General features: G+C 37.8%; 1 protein-coding gene across 1 annotated transcript in view; it reads right to left on the reverse strand.

Annotated features, from left to right (window-relative positions):
- kirrel3a (kirre like nephrin family adhesion molecule 3a) overlaps positions 1-19,632 on the reverse strand; it is a 304,458-nt gene that overhangs the window by 28,857 nt on the left and 255,969 nt on the right. The window lies entirely within an intron of this gene.

Raw genomic sequence — 19,632 nt, forward strand, 5'->3', positions numbered from 1 at the left:
TACACCACAAATATTAAGTCATTGGGATGAACAGACAACTATTTCTTAAGTACAGTAAGTGACTGCAAGACTAGCCACAAGGCACCTGCTTAAATCTTTGAAGTTATACCACCATTGTTTTCCATGAGAAAAAATGAGCAGAGCTCTTTAAAGCAGGCAAATTGAGCCCTGGGGAAAGGAAAAGGAAAGGGATGGGTCCAATGCTGTCACCCACAGGTAATGTCCTGAATTTGTGAGAAGCAGAGCTCATTTAGAAAGTTACCCTCTCCACTCAGGACACTTTGCTGATAGGATCCTAAATAAGTGAAGGAGAGGTGGAGCAAGAAATATGTGTTTCAATGGGAAACGACGAAGTCCGAAATGCACATTTCTGAAGGGATACAAATCACTGCACACTGACATGAAAACTCCAAATTGTTGCTCTGCTTAACTGCCAGGACAGTGAAATATCATACAGCCGTGATGGATAGCATCTGGCAGTGTATCCAAGCCTACAAAAACTAAACAGGGATCAAACGCAGCAGCCACTGTCACATACTGTACAACCATTAAAATCAACACTTGTAGTGTGTTGGACCCTTCTATGTAAGGTATCGATAACATGCCAGCCCGTGGGGCAGATTTCCTTCTTACTGATGAATGAGGCTTTTCTGATATGTGCATCAAACTGCGCTGTCACAGCCTCTCGCAGCTTGGCGTCAGCTATTCTCAGTTCCAAAGCTGAGGCGATCCTCAATTTTGGTGTTAACCTCCTCCAATAGAGGAGAAGGACCTTTTTAATTAGATCAGTCAGAGCACCTCAGCATTTATAAGTTGTTTTGAAGTTAAAAGTTTTGTTCTTTATTATGTTCACTCACTGTAGTAACCTGGTAATTGTGGCTAATCAGCTTTTCAAGAAATACATTTTGGATCAATGTAATACTTCTGGTCATTGGACAAAAGCACTACTGCAGAGAACATTTTCTACCTTCAGATCTGAGCTGCCAGCCTTTAGTTGCAGATGCTGAGAACTGGCATATATGCTACTTTGCTGTATAACTGCAGGTTACAGCAAGCACACGCTGCCTTCTACTTAGTAATTGTTGTTTTTATATGAGGTAAGGAAGGGTTACAGAAATAGCCTGCAGTAAAAGCTGCAGTCGTGTTGGGAAACCTGTAATTTTCTAAGGCTGAAGTTCATTCTCAGGTCAGGAGCTCATTTTGGGCCCGGAATAAAGTCAATTTTCTCAGAATGACAACTATTGCATGCCTACACCTGTCAGCCTCGATCTGATCAGTTAGTGTTACAGAGAATTTATAAAAAAAATCATTGTTCTGATAGCAAAGCAATATCGACTACATATCAAGATAAAACAAACATATTCTATATGCAGTTACCAAGCAGTACAGCTGTCAGGTAGGCAATGGCTCTGTTGTTTAAGCTTCTATATTAGGAACCTATTAGCAAATTCAGTATTAAAACTGTAACTTATTATTACAGTTATATGATTTTTAAAAAGATTAATGTTTTATGCTTGTGGAAGAATCCCCTCGTATGCATGCCTGTTTGGGGATCTTGGTATTGTATATGAAACCATCTCTAAAGGAGAAATTACAAGGATCCAGGACAAGAAACTAGTTTCATAAATATTTTACACCAAAAAAATGGAAAGGAATAGACCTTTTCAGATGAGACCTAACATACGTTATGTTCACCTAACTGTAAAATCATAGAGAAACACTGTTGCTCAGGTCCACCTCTAGAAGGGCACCACACCACACCTGAGACAGGGATGCAGACATCAGATTCAGAAATGTACCTTTACAAGATGCTAATCTGCCTGCCCAACAATGACTTTTGACATGTCTCAAAGGTTGATTTTATTGTCTAGGCTATGTGACAATACCAGTGTATTATCAAATAAGATTTCCTGAGGCACCCACAGGAAATTGCCCTTACAGTAGGTGTCACAGATTGAAGATTACCAATGTCATAATCAGTATATATAATATACACATCACATCGTTTTAGAAGTTCATGTGTGGCATAAAGAAGGTCAAACAGACAAAAATATTACTTTCTGTAATACTGATCTTTCTGTACTCCTTTTTTCAGGTTAGTTACTGCCAGTTTAATTTCTCATTGTAAAATCATATGCAATCTTATCAACTAATTACTTCTTACAACAATTATGTTTCCTATTTTCACTTCAGCTCATTTCAGTAGTCTACCTGCAGAGAAAGGACGGCTTTCCTATAAGATCACTGTATACATTTTACAAATAACAGAAGTCCTCTGTTGGCTCTCAGGATAACAAATGGGCCGTGAGGACATTTATACCAACTGCTCTCTGTTTTAGGGAGTTATCTGAAAAGGTTGCAGTAACAAGCTCATGTTCTGCCAGCAGCAAAATTCCATCAAACCGTCCTACACTTCTCACTAAGCAGCAGAAGGAAGTGCACTCTGGAAGAGAACTGTGCGCCTCATCAGCTGTCTCTCAGGCAGGTGGTAGCCACAACATGGGAAAAATACTACAGCCTGCATGGAAAAATGCTTGGTCACATTTATCATTTTTTATTAAAAGGTTAATAATAACTCATTTACGGTTGTATTTAGATCACAGCAGTTTCAACAAAGCACAACTGGACAGACACCATACAAATTGTAATTTGTTGTGCTCTTTTTTACAGTAATAGATTTCAGTTTTTCAGCAATGAGTGTTCAACATACAGTAGGCATCACCCTCTGGAGCAAACTATGCAATTAGCATGCCTACCTTCTTAAAACACAGTGTTATAAAAACGTGGCTATGCAGAATGACATTTTACCAAGTTTCTGTTCCAATGCATAATTTCCACAATTATTACTAATAAAATGTAACTGACAGAGTTTTGGCTTATAGATAAAAAGAGCTGGCAACATGCAAGTCCTGTCTGTTCTGATTTCACGAGAGAACAGTGGGCCTTATTTTGTTTCCCAGTGTTTCAAAAGGTACTCCTTCAAAATAAGTCTCAGCTGGCCTCTAACCTACATTTTACACTGAAGTGGTGAATCTATGACACATACTGTACTGTCCTCTGTAACAGCAAAACTGGCAACAAACTGCTTGATATTAGATCAGTGATAGCTGATTTTTGATGATCTATAAATTCAGGTTCTAACCAAAAAAATGCCATTTTGCCAGTGAAAGAATGCAAAACAAACTGTTCATCATACATCGTCATGTCTTTTTCAGAACCACGCTTTTATTGTGTCATTCTAACGCATTTTGGTTTTTGAAGTGGTTTAAGGATAGTTGAGTCCTGCTTTGTGTTAAGAGTCAAAACATGTTTTGCTTTTTGTGGTGGCGAAGGGAGTCTTCACTTTTTACCCCTAACAGTTTGCCAAAAGTCATCTTGTGGTTCCAGATGAATTTCAGATTGATTGGGTCTTTCATGCCACCTTAAATATTAATTGGACCTACACGTCTCGTGAGTTATTTGTGTCAAAGTGTTTTTCATCTTGTTATGCTGTTCTTCATTAAATACAATTGTTCTTGGAAAAAGCATTAATATCTCTGAGACAGAGCCTGTTACTACTGAAAGTGTATTTAATAAGATTTTAAAGCTGAACTGTGATTGTTTTATTTGCTTATTTTTGGGATACAAGTCAACAAAGTGTGTGTTGTTAATGCATATAAAAGAAAAAGACAACTCCACTTTAAAATACCATACTCCTGAATGTTTCTGCTTTCATTTGAAGACACTAAAGAAGACAAATGTCATAACTTTCACAAAGACACTTGTTTGATCTAGCCCTACTGATAGCAGAGTGCACACAGAGGACAGTGAGGCATTAATGGGCTGGGAATGGCAGATGGTGACTGCTAGCTATATACTGTGCAGGTTATCTCTCCAGGGCACATTCTGCATAGGAAAGGAGATGAAGAAGCAGCAAAGGCTGTCAGGAGGTCATGCAATCCAGCACAGAGGGGCAGGACCCTTTATTTGCACATTAATTTGTACAAAACAAGCAAACACTGAGCCAAGTTCAATGTATGTATAAGACTGGGAACTGCTAACCCTTCTGGGAACTTTGGTTACCTTCTGCTGGGGTTCATGAGCCCATCATCTTCTAGCAGGAGTGACAGGATAATAATTAGTATAGAATCAGAAATGTGGCATTAAACAACAATTGTCATGACTACTAATTAGTGCAAAACCAAACTTCAGTTTTTATCATTCTTCTGGTAGTTGTGAATGGAAAGCCCATATGAATCAAAAGTCTCCCATATTTCTGCTGCAAGCATTGTTTAATGATTTTAATATAAATCCCCATTTCTTAAGGAGTCCCCAGAAAGGAATAATACAATCTGCTGTTTCCCTGTGCTTTAAAGGTTGAAAGCAAAAAAGGGTCCAAATAACATTAAAATACCATTTTGTTTTACCTACATAAGTCTCAAATTTAAACTTGGAAAGTTGTTACGAGTCCAAACTGCAGCTGCTTCTAGTTAGTGCATTAGCAAAATGTAAAACACAATTATTCCGACAAACGAGTCTGCAAAAAGATTAGACATCTATGAAGGATACATGTAAATAGGTGATTTATTTATTTTAGCACAGGTTCAAACCACTTTTAAAATAAGACAAAACATTAAGAAGGGGTGTTTCATGCACTCTGGGTTCGTGAGCTTCTGCTTGCCTGCGGAGAGGTCATTCTCATGTGGTAGCCTCTAAGGTGAGAAGGCTGCCTTGAGAACCTGTCAAAACCATCATGAACCACAGCACATAAACAACCTGCCCCTGTGCTCCTCTAATTGAAACCGCAGTCTTGTGTTGTGCCATTGGTTGCTATAAACATTTGGGCAATTTGCATAAGTATGAGATGCTGTAATATTTCCTTCAAGATGTTATCTGTTTAACTGGCATTGTGCCCTCTATTCAGAGCGCCGAGAGCAGGAGGGAGCTGGAATCTCCTTCACCAGTGTCCTTAACAATGTGAGAACTCTTTGCCTCCAGGGTGACACATGATGTGAAGCTGCTGGGCGGTGCAGAAGAACAAACACCTCTAAGCTATCTACTGGGTTCACTTTGTATTTTTTCTTACCACCATTACAGTTAAAATATTTAAAGAGGAAGACGGAAACCTTATGGTTTTAAGCAGAAAATTCCTAAAATGTGTGCTCAGTGCAGAGCTGTAGTCCCAGGGCAATATTCCAAGACTGGCTTCAGTACAGTGGGTGGTGTAGTGTAGTGGCTAAGCTTTTGGTCTCACGGGTGACAGGTTGTAAGTTCAAGTCCCTGTTGCAAACACGGCTGTTGTACCTTGACTAAGGTACTTTATCCAGGTTGCTCCACTGCACCCATCTGTATCAGTGGGGACCTGCATTGCCAGGGGGTACTGTAAATGCAATTGGACTGGCATCCCAACCAGGGGAAGGGAGTACTTCTCTACTTCTGTAGTCCACTTAACACTGCAGAAACCAGGATGACCTCTGGCCCGAAATGCTGCTGTGGTGCTGCTGTGGCGCTGCTGTGGCCCTGGTAAACTTCAATACAATAACTGCATCATCCAGGGCAGCCTGGTACATAACAAACCCCAAAATTACTTTCATTACAAACACTGTGTTTTTTATAGATCTTCCTCATTTTCAAACAGTCAACTTTCACTTGTATTTTATAAAAGAAAAGGGAAAAAAAATTGGGGGGGGAATAAAAACTGAAAAAAAAGTAAACTGAAAATTTGTGATTAATTCTTCCAAGCTATCCTGGAGTATCTAGTGTCTTCTTGTTCTTGTTCAGCCAAGCAGTCAATTTCATAGTTGGTCTTATTATTTTAACAAAGTAATTGTAATACTTTTAACCTGGCTATGAAGTGTTTTATAAATAATAGTACTCTTAATAAAGTGAATTTGAGTAAGCAACTACAGAAGACCTTTAGAAACATAATATCTATACCTAATTATGGAAATAATTAGGTTAATTGTTTAATTAACTACCCAAGGGAGAACAAAAAATAACAGAATGCATTGAGTCTTTCGGGAAATGAGTTTAGCACTCCTGCTGAAGGCACAGCAATCAAACTCTATTTTACTGAAAAGCTTTATATGTAGAAATCAAATGTGTAAGGCACTTAAGCTGCATTAGTGTTCTTTTGCCGTTTATTTGTGTGACTTGTGTGACCTAACACTGGAGAAGTTTGTAGATGCTCGAATTTTGAATATTCTCTGGGAACAAATGCACTTTGAATTATATATACAGTACAATATTTTTTCCAGTGTTGTGGGAGGTAATGATTTAATTTTGCTAATATCTTGGGATGAGATATTTCCTGATTATGCTTTGGAAATTGTCCACCCTCTTTTCGTTAAGAATTATGGAAGAAGGGACATAATGCATTTAATGTAGCCTGCAAAGTCAGCAATTGAACAAAAAGTCACTGTGCTGTTTTCTTCCACCAAATGAACAAATCCAGAGGGATTTCTGGGGGGCAAAAGCTGTTTGAAGTGGATCTGCTGTTGATGGAAATGAGCAGGCCCGATATCACAACTCTTTAGAACCCGATCCGCACAGCAGATGGAAATGTCACATGATAGGACAGTGGTCCTAATCCATCTCCTCTCATGTGCTCCAGTGTTCTTAAATTCTTAGAGAAAAAAAGCCTTGCGATGAAACCCCCATGTGTTGTATCACTGTAATCATCTAAAACCTGCGCAAGTCTTTGCTCCAGAAAAGGGATTTCATGGTAAAAAAAGAAACAAATGAGCTGTTTATTTTGTTATGTTAGCTGGGGATCAGTGATATGCTTGGGAGAAAGGCGGAGGTAACCACTCATCTGCACAGCATGGTGTAGCAACTACCAGGGTTGCTGTGACACTAGGGGTTTAGGCAGTTTGCACTGCAGCACAGCTGTAGCACATGCCTCCGCACCTGAATCTACCTCCAGTTCTTCTGATGAAAGGCACAACTAGAAATCTCAACAATTCCCAGACCCTACTATGATACAGCTCATGGAATACCCTGGTGCCAACTAGGGCTGGGCGATAATTCAATAACGATAATTATCGCGATATAATTTTCCTCGATATAATTTTAACAAAAGTTCGATACATTTTCGATATATACGTTTATGCTTTGCGCATGCGCACAAAATACTGCGCGAGTGCGCGTGCGTGTTGCAGACCGGGTAGCTAACGTGGTGGTGTTTACCCACACGGTGGTGGCTGAGTGGAGAAATGAGTGACACTGAAGCAAATGTAGTGCTGCCAACGACCAGCTCTGTCGTCGACAGAAAAGGTCATTTGGAGATATTTTGGCTTTTTACGATCAGACATAAAACAGAGCACTTTAAAGATTGCAGTCTGTCTGAGCCATCTTCTGTGTGTGTTTTATCACACTGCAGTATTTAATTTTTCTATTAAGATATTTATTTTGTAAATTTTACTCATGCATATTTTGACATAAAAAAGACTTGAATACTCTCAACCTCAGATTTGTTTAATGTTTCTGCTGTTTGGCAAGTGTTTGTTGTGTTCTTAAAATAAAGAGTTGTTTAATTTACCAATTAACTGTCTGGTTTCTTCAACTTTCACTCAGGATAAAAAATCTGCCTTTAAACTTGAAAGAAATAATAATTTGACATTTATCGTGATAATTATCGATATCGACTGATATGAAAATTGTTATCATGATAATGTTTTTGGCCATATCGCCCAGCCCTAGTGCCAACTGTGAGAAGGTGTTCAGTAAAACTGAATAATTGGCTGGCTGCAGCACTGGTATTGTGTCACTATTCAACCAACAGAAGGAAATGATGGATTCCATATACACAGAAATCTTAGCTTGAAAGAGTCAAAAATCTTAATCAAAGGCACAATAGTAAACTCCATGACACAAATGTGTGAATTCAGTCGATACTTCCATGTACATAAGCTACACAACATGTCTGAATTTGAATGACAACTCAATCAGTGTAAATTCAGTTAAATCTACTGCAGTAGATGAGATGCATTACTGTTTTCAGCAAATTACATTTTTTCTTTCCAACAATTCATCTCATGCTCTTCCAAGATGGTGCACCCTACAGTTCAAGAACAATAGAACTAGACCAACACGAACAATCAGTTTAAACTATTACACTTTGGAATTGTAATAATGATTTTAAAAATATAATCTAGATGAAATACGCTGGAAGAGATTCAGCAGCATGTGAGTTGAGCTCCTACATGTGCATTGGCCTCCAAGAAGAAAAGTTGCACTCCACCATCCCTACCAAGATCTCATCCGACCATGTGTACCAGAAAATCAGAAGCTTCAATTAAAAACATCTTTAGAAGACATTCCTGGCTCTATGTCCATCTTGTCTTGTCAAAGTAAATAGTTTGCACAAGGTACAGCTATTCATGAGTAAATAAAGTGACAGTTTCAGCTCTTTCAGACTGACAGCAACAGAAACAATAGTACAGATCTGTAGCTGTTCTGTGTGATTCCAGACTGAATAATCTAATCCTGAAAGTCTGTTTAGACCCACTGTGGGCACCTTGGACTGAACTTTCCCTGTGAGCAGAACATGGGAAAACTGTTCATTCCATCCACCCATGTTCTAACTGCTTATTCCAATTTAGGGTTGCAGGGGAGCCAAAGCCTATCCCGACAAGCAACATACAGTGGATATCAATATATATTCAATGCAACCAATGCATTGAAAGTTTTTTGTATTTTAAATTATTTTTCCTAAAATTGATTCATTTGTTTTCACTTAAATATTGTTGGTTACAAGGTCTGACGTGATTTGTCTTGATTTCAGCCTTTACATCAACAAAAGCTGAAATTTCAATAAGTGTGTGTAGACTTTAGATGTCCACTGTGCAGCAATGCTAACCACCCTAACACTGTGCAGTCACTGCTCATTGCAGCATAAACTAATTAGATGGGCAATGTAGCCACATTGTGCTCACAAAGTAAACAAAGCTCCACAGTGCAGTGAATAAAAGTCAGTATATTTTTTAAATAAACTTGACATATCTGAAAAGAGAAGAAAGAAGACAATGTTTCGGCTGTGGAGCCTTCTTCGAAGAATGGAATAGCATGGAACAAACCTATTACTTGTTCCTTTGCAGCCTATTCATGCTGACGCAGCTACCCACCTGAAATATCTGAAGCATTTACATACAGTATACTGTATAAACTTTTTGCATATTCTATGTAAACATTTGTATATATATATTTCTTATTTAATTATCCTTCACATGTGCAAACGATCAGTTTAATTTTATTACAATCTACTTGTTTTCAATAATGTAACATTTTGAGGGCAGTTCTGTTATGACAAAGCCCAGTAGCTGGCCTTGATTTCCTAATGCAATGGTAATATCTTAGTTAGCACCTGCAGCTAACTAAGAACTTGCCAGTTCTTTCAATCCCGCACAAAGATTCAATTGAAACTCGCTCGTTTCTGTTTCTTGTGTGCGCATCTGCCACAAGGCAAGCAGAATCAATGCGAGCTAAAAGAATAAATCCTGGGTCTCAGGGAAGAACCACTGAATATGTCTGCTGTGGATTCACTGAGTAGACATTTGCAACAGGTCTAGCTGCAAAAACAATCTATCTGTCAGCAGATTTGTTTATTTAGAATAATTCCTCTCTCAAGATGTAACACCCCATCACAGGGGTAGGCTGCGCCTACTCAGACTCCCCCGTCTCTATCCTCAGGTGTGTTTGTTTTAAACCTTTTGTTATTTTCTACCAGGGGTTAACTAAGCTTGAACACATGAACAAAGATATTATTTGTTTAATTGTATGTTTTGAGCCATGAGCACACAGAAGCAGAATTTCATTAGAGCTGCACCTATTTACAACTTCATAAGCATTCTTAATTAACGACTAAAGATACAGTAAGCCAATGGGATTAAGTGTATATCCCATCCACCCATAAAGATTAAGTAGCAGATTTTTTTAAAGCTGTTATTAATACAGGTGGGTGCAAAACAAACAATGTGTTGGAAACTTAGAAAATTCCACACTATATGTACACTGACTTGTTTCTGCACAAACAAACAAAGGAACAGACTGTATATTTGTATTACCGGACATCTTGAGGAAAGCACAGTGGACCATTAATATCTGACAGGATTAATATCTGTGGCCAGATGGTCAAGTTCTTTTTCAGAAGGATATAGCTAAGTATAGACAATTTGAAACAGTAGTGTAACTGAGTGACAAATTCATCACTCAAAATGGTTGATCTTGGCCCTGATAAATATCATCAGATACAAACCATGGAAAGATAACCAAAGAATCAAATGTGCAGAGAATGAGAAGGCAGAAGTTTGTCTTGCTCACATTACAGGCACTACATTTTGTGACAAAATTTGTACTTTGTTTAGCATTTTGTTTCATGTAAAAAAAACAAACATATCTATATAATAATTTGCTTATGTCCCTCTGTCCGAAATGCTCCTTGAACTTGAATAACTCAAAGCTTTTGACCTGATTCCTTTTGCAATACGTTTTATTTAGCAGTAGAATTGAGAAAAAAAAATGCAGTAAAATTTTTCTAAAAAAATTCCGAGCGATTTTCAAAATTTCCATAATTTTTCCGACCGATTTTCAAAATTTCCGTTATTTCATTTTTTAATTTGAGAAAATGCCAGGAGAAACAGCTTCTCAAAGACGTCGCCGACAAGCTCAAGAACAAAAGCAGCGATTTAGAGCTCAGCAGAGTGATGAAGAAACAGCTGGAATAAGAAGAAAAGGGGCTGAAAGTAAAGCAAACAGGTGAAAGATTGCAAGGCAGGAAGAAACAGACAGACGACGTGAGCTTGATAGAGAAAGATTTGCAAACAGAGTGGCTCACGAAACTGTTGAGCAAAATCAAGACTACAAGGTAATGCTGAAAGCCATGCACGAGCAAGAGCGGATCGCAGATCAGTGCAACAAGAAGTGTCCATAGCTGACAACAATGCGTTCGTCGAGAGCGGAACAGAGCATGGGAATGATGCAGCGAGGAGCAGATAAGGTCATTCCCAGAAGGTACTCGGTAAGTCCGAAAGATGCTGAGCGTTTTTACCTTCGTCTACTGCTTCTACATGTCAAAGGAGCTCAAAGTTTTGTCAGCTTAAGAAAAACCGATGGAGTTGTTTGTTCAACATTTCGAGAAGCGGCTTGCCAATTGAATTTACCCCGATGATGATAGAGAATGGCTCAAGTGTTTGCAAGAAGCAGCTCACCCTCGACAAACTTTTGCCCTGATCTGCATTTTTAATCAACCAAGGGATCCTTTGGTTTTATGGGAACAGTTTTTGGATGATATGATGGAAGATTACAGCAGAGATTTCAATGAGCAAATATCCAGAAACAGAGCATTGCAAGACATCGAGGAAATTCTGAAAATTCATGCCTCCAGTTGCGCATCCCTTGGCGTACCAGATCTAGGACCAATTATGAATTCTCAGCACCACTTCAACACAGCGACGGAAGCTCAAGAGGCAGTAGAAAGGATAAGAAGTCTTAATGAAATGCAACGACCTGCTTTTAAAAACATTTTAGCTGCTATCGAAAAACGAAACAGCAGAGAGTCGTTTGATTTTTTAGGATGGACCAGGAGAATCTGGAAAAACATATCTGTAGAGCACACTCATGAGCTACTTAAGAGGGAACAATCGAATTGTCCTTCCATTTGCAACCACTGGAATTGTAGCGGACATTTTGAAAGGAGGAAGAACAGCACATAGTGGATTCAAATTACCAGTTCCAATCTTTGAAAATACTGTATCCAGCATGAAAATGAACTCCTTGGAAGCTCAAAAATTAAGGTATGCTTGCTTGCTGATCATTGATGATGTTATCATCATATGCTCTGAGATGCATCGATCTCCTGCTAAAAGAAGTCATGAAAGATGATCGATCATTTGTTGCTAAGGTATTATTGCTGGGAGGAGACTTCCGACAGACAACGAATGTAGAGGCAAGAGGATCGAGTACTGATGTCATCGAAACATGCATTACGAGCTCACCATTATGAAGGTACGTAGAAGTAATATTTCTCACATCAAAAATGCTATCTGTAAAACAAGAAGCTTTCAATGACTAGATTATTTCGATTGGAGATGGACAAATAAGCAACAATGCTGGCCTTGATTAAACTTTGATTGAAATCCCTAAGAAATTTTAGGAGGAAAAACAACATAATTGATGCAATCTATGGCAGAAACTTTAGTGGCAACAGCTTAGAATCAATTTCAGAGCTCTCCAGCAAAATCATTTTAACTTCCAAGAACGAAGATGCCTTATTGCTAAATCATAAAGTCTTACAGCTTATTCCTGGAGAATCTAAGCAATATCAAAGTGTGGATACCATTGTAACAGCTGATATGGAAACACTATTAAACTTCCCAACTGAGTTTCTGAACAAGCAAACACCTTCAGGTATGCCTCCTCATAAACTTAACCTAAAAGTCAGAGCTATCGTGATGCTTATCAGAAATCTTTTTTTTTTATTTTAGAGAACAAAACAAAACCATTTTACATATAATCACCATTAGCCTTACTTTTACAATACACGTTTGACTATACATCACAAGCAAAAATTGTCTATTCCTGTTTGTTCCCTTAGTATTTTACAATTATATAACTTTTAAACAAAACTATATACATTCAAAATGAGGAAGATGTATACATTTATGAATATGAAAAGGGAGGAGACTATATAAATGTACCTTATTAAGTTTCAGTTATTTTGTATCTCAACAAATTCTGACCTTAAAGGTTTAATTTACTGAACCCATCTAGACCAATATTTGACAAATTTATTCATTTGTAATTTTAGTGAAAATGTTATTTTTTCCATTATATATATTTTCTTTATTAATTCAATCCAATCATTCATTGTTGGTAAATCTGGGAGAAGCCACTTCCTTGTTATAGCTTTCTTCCCTGCTGAAATAAGGATTCCAAACAAATATTCATCAGTTCCCCTCCAATCAAAATTCAGTTTGCCAAAATATAAAGCCTCAAATGTAAAGGGCACATTCCTTTCAAATATAGTTTTCAGGGCCTCATGTAACTCCTTCCATAAAAGCCTTATTTTAGGGCAGTTCCAGAATATATGCCAATGATCACCTTGGTTTACGCACATCTCCAACATTTAGAGTTTTCCCATCTATGGTGTGCCTTCTGACTTGGAGTAATGAAAAATCGAACAATGTTTTTCCAGCAAAACTCTCTCCATAAATGCGAGTTAGTACATCTCCATTGAAATTCACAAATTTTAAGCCACTTTTCATTCAAAATTCTAACTTCTCTTTCTTTCACCCATTGACTTATCAGAAATCTTAATCTGAAAAAAGGACTGCTTAATGGAACCAGACTGATTGTTAAGACACTACATCTACATTTCACTGATGCTGAGATTTTAACTGGAAGCAACACAGGAGAAAGAGTTTTCATCCCAAGAACTGATTTAGCTCCCAGTGAAACTAGCTTGCCGTTTACTTTCAAGAGAAGACAATTTCCTATTATCTTATTGTCATCACAATCAACAAATCTCAGGGTCAGACTTTCAACAAAGTTGGCGTTTTCATACAAGAACCAGTTTTTGCTCATGGACAACTTTACGCAGCAGTTTTCAGGTCCAGAGATGAAAAACAGTTGAAAATCTTCATAGCTAATGCAGACAATCAGGGAAAACTTTTACCAAAGACAACAGAACTTTTACCAAAAAATGTGTACTTAAAGAACTGTTGCAATAATTTCTGTGCAATAACTGTAATTTTTTAGGATGATATAGTCATACATGTAAAAAATTATCAAATTGCATTTTTTAGTCATTTTTTAAAATATATTATATTACCCGAGTCCATCCCACTGACACTTTAGCTAGCAGCAAAGGGAGCCAAGGGAGAGATTTTTGTATTACTTCGATATTAATCTTTACTTCTTCTCTGAAACAGTTTTGGCGAAATATTTGCCATGGGTACACTAGTCTATATATAATTGTTTTAAAGTTGCTTATTTAAAAAATTGCAACTGACATTTTTTTTCTTTTAACAGCTTCGTCTGCATGAAACTGAGTTGTTGATCGCCTGCCCACATGAAGGCACTGCTTTAAAACCTGCACTTTCAGAGAGTCACACAGAACAGGTGCCTGTTACTGTACATCAACTGGGTCAAATAGTTCAAGACAGCCGCTACCTGCGAAGACTAGAAGAAGAGGCTCCCATCTGACATTACCTACCCCGGCACATGTGCTGATAGGCCCAGTTTCCTTAATGCAGTTAGCTTACACTGTTGCAGATTCTGGCTGGCCAGTCAAATTGTTGATACAAAAATGTGCGTCCTCAACTATCAAGATCAAGTACTAATATCAGAAGAGATGCATAATAATTTGTACATCTTAGAAATTTCAGCTGTTAATATCGTTACTATTACCACAAGTAAAGGGTTGTCCAGGGAAGGACGTCAGGCACCCTGTCTATACGAACCATTCCCAAATCACTGACAATCACTGGAGGGAACAAAACAATGAGCTATTGTTCATTGCTGGCCCTCAGGGAGAACTGCTGGGTGCAAACATTACTGGGGGGAAAAAAAGGAAAGAACACTCACTTCAATTCAGAGCGGTGTATATCTGTCAAAACAAATGGCCTATGACAAGGCAAGCACTGTTATCTATGACTGACAAAATGCATATTACTGTGAAAAAAGATTTATTTAGCACTTATATTTCAGAGGGTTAAGTAACCTATAATTAAATGAAAATATTTGTGGAATGCAAACTTAGATGGTGAATGAAAGAAAAACAAACTAATGCTGAAAGTTTAGTGTTCCATGTCACAGAATAAAGAAGCAGATACAATGCCACAGAATATCTCCCAAAATTCCAAGCTTCTGCAGATTTCCTCGCTGTTCTTATGCATTTAAGCAACACTATCTGCTTAACAGACTAAACAGATTTTTGTTTAAAACCAAAAATACTGATACTGCTTGCTTTAACAACAAGAACAGATGTAAATTATGCTCAAGTAGTTGTACAAATCCTCTACTCCCAGTCACAACACCAATGTCTTTACTTCAGAAAACAGGTAGCTGAATTGTCTGAGGCAGTACAGCAAAGGAAATACGTATTGTGGAGAAAATGCAGAAAAAAGGCACTACTATCACTTTTTGTTAATTTTCATCAACCTTTCCTTAACCTTTCATGTTTCAAAGTCTCCCAGTAATTTTTCTTGTGCTCCTTAAGCACATCTTTACTTAAGTTAGTATCCCATTATATTAACTGCAGTGACTAAAACAGATCGTGTCTTTGGCAAACTCCCTACAGGAAAACCTACAGCCTCAGATGGGTGGTCCTGTATTGTTATGTTGCGACATACTGTACTAGTTTAACGAGTGACTGCCTCAGATTTTTAAAAAAATGTTAAGTATTTTTTCTGTTTCAATTTTGTAAAAAGCTCAGATTAAAGCATCATTGACATATTATGAATCACGATCTGAATCATTTGTTGCATTTAATTTACATCTAAGCCTCAGCATTACGCCAAAAGATCCTATAATTCCATTAATAATGAATATGATCATTTTTTCCGACTGTTACTACAAAAGGATCCCTTGTTACAAATTCTTTATGTTATTGCTGTAATAAACCTATCATCTCCACCACAAAAAATGTCAAAATAGGTTTTTCTTTGGCACACAAACTGAAAATAAACAACTGGTTATTTCTTCTTCATCCTGTATGATGAATCCCTTTTTATCTGCAGGGAAAATGTTGCCTCATGTGCAAGGATTGCTTTCTTTGTTAGAGTGTTATAGGGTACTGTATTGTACAATGCTGTCCTGACAGTAATCCTTAATGGGCTGTCAGTTTTGCGTGGCACTGTTGACATGTCTTTTCCATTTTAGCTCATAAGTAACAGGATGGGTGATGCGATGACAAATGACAACAACATATCCTGTTAAAGTCAACAGTGACCCCGGTGCCTTAACTCTTTAGTCACCACAAATCCCCAGATTAAGGGGAAAGATTTGAAGTACTTGACAAGTGAAACGTCACATCAGATAGTCAGTATTTCTGTACAGATTATGAAGCAGGATCAACAGAGAAGTCCTATGCAGAGCATTTTCTGGAGATGGAACACGTACTGCAAGCTGGGCTGTTTCATAGAGCCCTGGTAAGGGCTTCTACCAGCATAGATTTCAGAAAGGCCGATGATGATGAGGATTATAGTATAATTCAAAAGTGCTGGAAACAACATGGCCATGGATATTTGTAAGAGAACTGACCAAAACTGTAGCAAATCTAGAAAACGAAATGTATTCAGTCCAAGCATTGAAAAGGTAGAAGAAGAACAGACCACTAAATTAAATTCAGAGTTCATCCGTCATGAACAAGGTGAAATTAGCTCCTTCAACTCCCACATAAAAAACGAGGGTTTCATCAGACAACCAAAAGAACACAATCTTCTATGACTTATAGGGAGATTTAGCTGGGATTATGCATAAATCCAGATCTATGGGAATTGGAAGCAGAGAGCAGTTCTTACAGCGATCAGAGGGAGACAGTGGCAGCACCTGTAATAGCAGACCCATTCTAATGTATGGTTTGTAACTCCAGTTGACATTGAAATGTGTGAAGGGGCACTTCAGAGAAACTACCTTGGGCATTAAAATTATCATTTTTGCAGCACCATTTAACTGTATTCATTGCACAAAGCAGTGATGTCTATTGTGAAGTACAGTAACTTATGTTTATGTCAAACCTATGTTTATTATATCTTCATTGGAGTTTGTAAATCAATGGTTCTCAGAATAACTGAAGTCACCACTGGCAACAAGTTTATGGGAGTGCCTCACTTTATTGAAGAAATCTATACTAGCAAAAACAGAACATTTAAAGATTCTAAACATATCAGGATGTTTAAAGCTAGTCAATGAAACAGGGCAGACAAAAATGAGCTATATATGACTAAAGTGCAATGGAACATGGTACACCCTGTTTTTTTTAAAACACTAATGCAAAACATGGATTGAAAATTAAAAGTCTCGAAGATTAACAAAGTTATATATGTCTGCAATCTGATGACCATTCGCATGGATTGAACACTGTCCACTGAACCATGTCACACCTCCTAGGCACCAGAAATATGCAAAGGCTTTCTTGGAATAACAGCTCTGTTCGATAATTTGACATGACCTGCACTGAGTGCAAAAGGGCTGTGCCTGACCAGAGTCTGCAAAAGACCCCTCAGACCAAGACCGCTGCTAAAATGACTGCTGGACAGATGAAGTTTCAATTATGGATTCCTGTTGACTAGAAACACCTACAACCTGCCAGCCACAATATACTGTACATGACAAAAAGGTTGATCTTCCATAACCCAGGATCACAGCCAGATGCCTTTAAAGGTGAGATAAAAAAAAGCAAAAAGGCAGTGATTATTTTACAAATCCATCATTAAAAAATTAAAATACCTCTAGAAAAAAATAAATAATGATTCATGAGCACATCTTGCTTTGCTTTCTTATTTGACTCATTACAAATTGCCCAAACTGTTAATGACCACACCTAAACCTTGCAAAATGATTCTCTCAGCATAGGTGCATACATGTCAGGTAATAGGTTCCCAGCAAAGTAACGGCAGTGTCAGTAACCTCTTAGTCCAATGTAGGGGTGTGGTGAGCAGAGAAATCTGGACATGGACCCGTGGCAGAATGCCAGTCTATTGCAGGACACACACACTTGCATAAGGAGGGGTGGGCAATTTAGAGGCACAAACTAAGCAGCAGCAGAAATGAGAGATTCCTTTCCACATACACTTGGGTGTTCGCTGTTTCCTGGGTGCTCGACCCAGATGTAAGCAAAGGCTGAAGGGTGAAGAAGCAATGTTTCAATGCCTGAGTGTCCCTCAGACAGGCAGGGAAGTAACCATAAATAATGCAGAAAAAACAGCGGAGCACCGTGGAGGGATTTACAGCACTTGTCAGAGGTAAGACAAAAACAGGTACGAGGATGTGAAAACAGCCTGTAGTTGCTAAGGGACTCGTCCAACAAACAGTGCAACGGAAAAGACATGTTCACATAAATCAGCCTCAGGCGACAGGGTCCAGTCAACAGAGCATAGGAGCTAGTTTCACAGGGATCCTTTCCAAGTATCAGACATTCTGAAATTCTAGTATTTAATTGTTTTTTTCCTCCTTCTCCATGCAATGATCAGAAGATCTTTAGAACTTGCAAGAACTTTAAAGAAAGGATCAATGCTGGTCTGTGCCCCCTGTTTCTTGTTTTTGAAGTGCTGTAATTTCTAATTCAGTAAACAAAAAGCATTAATAAACACAGAAATAAACTATTTTGCATGCATGTTGTAAAGTGTAAATGTTCAACAAAATATAAAAAAGTATACATACAACTGTATATTCTTCAGGTTTTGGGGGTAACATTAGATTTATGTAGTATGTTACAAATTATTTCCTGCAGTAAAGATGCTAGTATAATTATTTGTTTGTTTTTAACTGAAGACTGGTAAAATACTGCAATATCAGTTGATTTACAAAAATACATGCCACAATGTAAATGTTCCACCAAAATGTAGAAGGCATGAATTATTAAATTCCCATTAAAAAAAACAAACAACATATACTACAGGATGTCTTCTTTAACAATGGTGACAGTAAGGCCTTTACCACCTTCACAGTCATTGATGCTGTCATCACTTCCATGAACATTCTCTATGAACTGCAACTTTATAAGATACTTATCTAACAGCAATAAAACTGTTGCAGGGATACTTGCAATTCAAACTGAGCTTTTAGTGTTGAAAAGCAATTACATCAACAGTCTTGTCATAACCTGTGTCAGATTGCACAACACCAAAACGTGTTCACTTCCCATTGCAAACACTTAAGAGAAACCATGCTAAAACCACACAAAATCAACAGTAACACACAAATGGAAGTAAAAAAAAGAAATCCTTAGGTTTTGCATTATCTAATCTTGCAGAAAACAAATTCTAGCTATTATTTTAAATGTTACTCATTGATTTTTACACCAGTTCTGGCTTTAAATCTCTAAGTGCCATGCACTCTTTCCTGCCTCGCCCATCCAGCCTTTGCAGATTTTTTTTTTGCCAAATTTAACACAACACAAAAGCGAGAGTTTATGGAAGGATAACTCATTAATGGGATATTATTAAATACAACTGTTGAAAAGTTCCAAAACTCCCAGAAACAGTGGCTCTCCTCAATGTTGATTTAATCCCCTCACAAGACAGAATAATAAATCTTAAGCCTGCGGCTCCGTCTCTCCCCTACCACCTGAGAGGGCTAAGATAGTACAGTACAAAATTTCCACAATGAATGGCAACAGCCAAAGACTAGACTGATTTAAAAACAGAGAGTGGTCAGGGAATTGTCCTTTTTCCTCACTAACTTTCAATTTCCTTGATATTTATGATTGCACAGCCTCTAATTGCTGATACAAAAGATACCTCAGGTCTGAGAAATAATATCCTCAATCTACCATTTATCACACAGTAAATTCTAAAAAAAAAAAAAAACACTCACACCTTCAATTGACAGACTAAAATCAGTTCTGGAATCAGGTTCTCAGCAAATACTTGTCATTTCTGCTGTGTTTAGGTATCGCTTCCAGTCTAAAGCGATACTTGTACAGTAGTTTCG

This window comes from Atractosteus spatula, chromosome 22 (genome assembly GCF_055471065.1).
Source record: "Atractosteus spatula isolate fAtrSpa1 chromosome 22, fAtrSpa1.hap1, whole genome shotgun sequence".
NCBI lineage: Eukaryota > Metazoa > Chordata > Actinopteri > Semionotiformes > Lepisosteidae > Atractosteus > Atractosteus spatula.